Source organism: Octopus bimaculoides, chromosome 2, assembly GCF_001194135.2.
Source record: "Octopus bimaculoides isolate UCB-OBI-ISO-001 chromosome 2, ASM119413v2, whole genome shotgun sequence".
NCBI classification, from domain to species: Eukaryota; Metazoa; Mollusca; class Cephalopoda; order Octopoda; family Octopodidae; genus Octopus; species Octopus bimaculoides.
Window position 1 is genome coordinate 110,155,264 of NC_068982.1, and position 4,522 is coordinate 110,159,785.

Below are 4,522 nucleotides of genomic sequence, written 5' to 3' on the forward strand. Positions count from 1 at the left end.
AGCCTTTGGAATGTCATCCTCGCTGAATGTGGCCGAGCATTATCCTGATGGAAGAATACCTTTCGTCTTGAAACCAAAGATGGTCGTTTTTCTTCTAGCGCTGACCTAAGTCGCTGAAGCTGCTCGCTGTAGATCTCCTTCGTTATCGTTTGGCTTGGGTTTAAAAGTTCAAAGAGGACTAAACCTTTCATATCCCACCAAACAGATAACAATACTTTACGTGGATAAAGACCTTCTTTAGCTTGGGGTGCCGGTGTTTCTCCTTTTCCTACCCACTGTCTTCGGTGCTTGACATTTTTATAGAGAACCCATTTCTCATCACCAGTCACTATTCGATTCAAAAAAGGTTCAGTCGTGAGACATGACAGCAAAGAAGAGCGCACATTCACTCTCTGCGCGCGATTAGGCTTAGAAAGTTTGTGAGAAACCCATTGACCCAATTTGCTAACTTTTCTGATGAAAGGTGTCGATGAATGGTTGACTTTTTCGCAGGTGTCGATGGATGGTTGAATGACCAAATTCAAGCTTCGCTGATAGTTCCTCAACAGTTACAATGGGATTTTGTTCCACCAGGGTTTGCAGGACGTCCTCGTCGAGCTCTATAGATCTTCCAGGACTAAGCTCGTCTGCTAGGCTGTAGTTTCTGGCTCGGAATTTCTAGAACCACTGTTGACACTGGCTTATGCTTATCGTCCGATCCCCATATACTGCATTAATATTCCTCGCACTTTCCACTGCATTGTTGCCTTTATTAAATTCATAAGCAAAATATGCCGAATATGTTCCTTTGCCACTTTCATTATTGCTTTGAAAAAATAACTGTTAAAATTGAATTGTACTCTTCAAAACATGTACTAAGAATAAGCACAAGGTAAAATGACTTGCTTTCATAGCAAGTTGATGCAGGTAATTTATCCCGTCCCTCTCCAACTTTTAGTTCATGCAATTGAAAAAGCTGCATTATTTATGGGATGACCCAATATATATATATATATATATATATATATATATATATATATATATATGAAATTGAAGAAATTGAAGGCATCACCTCAATTAAAGCTATGATTTTGAGGAACCATGAGATGGTGTGGCCATATTGTTCGAATGGCAGATGAACGCATGCCGAAACAGCTGTTTTATGGTGATCTTGCAGAGGGGAAACGCTATCGGTGTAAACCTTAAAAAAGGCTTAAGGGTGGTATAATGAAGTCAATTGGAATGGTTCCAGAAGATATAGAAACCCTTGCTTCGAATCGAGTTGGATGTCGAACAAAGGTGTGGAGTGAAAGCATTTGAAGAGGCCAAGATAACGCACGTAAGACTCAAAAGAGATCTAAGGAAGACTGTAACGATCGAGAAGGTGAACGACAATGACTGTTTTGTGTGCACAGTCTGTGACAGACCATGCCTGTCTTTTGCTGGCCTCAAATCTCATCTGTGAATGCATGGAAAACAAACATCCACCAACTATTCTGCCTATATGTCTGTGCACACCTTTGAATGCAGTGTATGCCAGAAGGTTTGCAAATCCAACGGAGGCCTCAAAAGATATTTTAAGATCCACAAAGAGCAGAACTTATCTGCAGCTCTTGGTGGCCCAAATCAGAGGTGCAATCTATGTGGGTGTCTTTTGAGAACATTTTCTGGTTTAAAAAGCCACATCAGATGCCATGATGGTGCTAAGGTGTAGGTACAGGAGGTGGTCAAACTCTGCATAAGGAGTAGACAACCACCATGTGTGTATGGATGGATGGATGGATGGATGGATGGATGGATGGATGGATGGATGGATTTTTCGTATCTATCATTAGACTCCAGCTATGCATTCTGGGGCACCATCTTGAAGGGGAATAGTTAAACAAATCGAAATCTTATGTTTTTGAAGTCTCATAGATCTTCTATCGGCCTGTTTTGTCGAACCGGTAAGTTACGGGAACGTAAATAAGCTGAAACTGATTATCAAGCGGTGGAAGAACAGACACAAAGACACGCACACACATACAAGCAGTGTCAAATGAAAAAGAGATGTCTTACATATGTAGTTCCCTGGGATACAAACTAAATCTTGGAAGCCTAGAAAAACAAAAACTGAGAAAGGTATCTGTGAATGGCCGTTTTCATTCAATTGCTAACCTTTAATAAATCTCAAGTTCTCCTCATATTAAAGTACCGCTGAGATACATAGTATGTCTTTACTGCTACACACTCGAACATTCCTGGCTGGGAACCTTTTAGAGTTTATGCTTCAAGGATAATTCTGGAGGTTATTTACCATAAAAAAAGCATTCTCACTCTAATCAGATTGAAGAAAAACTACGTCGCTTCCATAAATAATGGTGCAAATTTAGTGTATGCTTCAATGCAAGTACTGCTTTATAATTACAAAGTGAATGATTACGTAATCGAGATCTGTCGAAGAGAGAGGTTTATTAAAAAGGTAGCATGAAGCATAGCCATGTTCAGCATCTTCCCCGTCTCATAACAGTGATGAGTTGTTCAAATGAGCCAAACTAAACATAAACGGCGCAGCCTTTGAATAATTTAAAACGGAAGCCCGCTGCCTGAGAAGTGCAAGACCCAAGCATGATAGCGAATTTTTTTTTTTTTTTACAAAGAAATGCTATCCCAATGGGAACTACGAAAAGCATGTAATAAAGCAGAATACAGAAAATAACTACAAAATATGTGAAACCTATGAAAAAACAATCAATGAACTAGTTTATAGCTATCCAAAGGAAATTTTGACAGAGCTATAGTATTTTATGTCAAAATGGTCCTGCATACTGAACTGAACTCTGAGAATAGAATTGCAACCATAAACTCCCTAGCGGTACCAGTTGTCCAGTATAGTCTTAATGTCATCCGTTGGAATCTGAGTGATCTCCAGCGTATGGACATAAAGACCAGGAAACTGCTGACACTAAACAGGATGCACCACCCAAAATCAGTCGTCCACAGGCTCTATCTCCCACGAAAGGAAGGCGGCAGAGACTTAATCCCGCTTAAAACGTCCTTATAAAACGACCACGATAGGACTCCAATTGTACATCCAAAGTAACTCCGACTGAATGATACAGCTAGTAAAGCAACACGAAAGAAACTACACTCAATCTCAAAGGAGGTGTATAAATACAGACGAGAGCTTAACCTCCCTGATTATGATGATGATAAGGAGGACTCACCACCCACTAAGGCAGCAAAAAGTATAAAACAAAAGCCAAACAAGAAAGCTTAAAGGAATTATCAAGACTGTGGCAAGAGAAATCATTGCATGGGTAATATCCACAAACGAGCTGGGGAAACTGATGTAGATAGGAGAAGGCAGACAAGTAGACAGGCTTGCGGACGGACAGACAGACAGATAGACAGACTGATAGATAGATAGATAGATAGATAGATAGATAGATAGATAGATAGATAGATAGATAGATAGATAGATAGATAGATAGATAGATAGATAAAGTGGGTAGTCACGTAACTCGTGCGAAGCAATAATTAAACCTCAATTTGAAAGTAAGAGATCTATGAGCATAAGCATTTGCCAGGGGAGAGATGGTCAATCCATGGGTACTTTGGATATCTGAAAATAACGTTGAATATTTTGAATTTCATTGACAGTGAGAAAAGTCATTCAGGGCTGCTGAACAATATTGGTAAAAATTCTATGAATTAACACATTGCCAGCAGTAAACTTTCCTTATTTTTGTTATATTGTGGTGATTTCAGTATTTGAGATAATGGATGTTGTGGGTGCCAGTCATATTATGGTTTGATGATATGAAAATACACACTAAAGTGATTGTGAATGCGTCAACTAGAACAACAATAGAAACAAGGTAGAGTCCTGCCCATTGCGGTGCTAAACGCTTTATTATGACTGAAGAAATATATTAATAATAGAATATAATCGGTTGGCATTTCCATGAGTAAACAGCTGTACATGCAAAGACACATACACACACATACACACACACACATATACACACATATACATACATACACACATACATACATATTATTATCGGGGTACTGGGATATGTTACACACTGCCCAAATACCAATCTTGAGAAATCAGGCTTCTCAAAACCAGAAAGGAGAAAGCTGATTCGAAGACTACAGATCCAATCCATCTCTGAAACTGTAAAAATCTGTAAAATTTACAGAAGTTTATCATTTTAGTATATATGAGCATGTGTAGATATGCAAATATATGCATGAGAATACATACATAAAACAAAACATACAAATCTGCACACATACATACATACATACATACATACATACATACATACATACATACATACATGCATACATACATACATGCATACATACATACATACATACATGCATATATACATACATACATGCATACACACATGCACATACACATACATACATACATACATACATACATACATACATACATACATACATACATACATACATACATAGTGTTGTGTCGACGCCCCCAGGTGAAGAAGTAGGATCTCCCAAGACATATAAATAGAGGTAGTCTGGC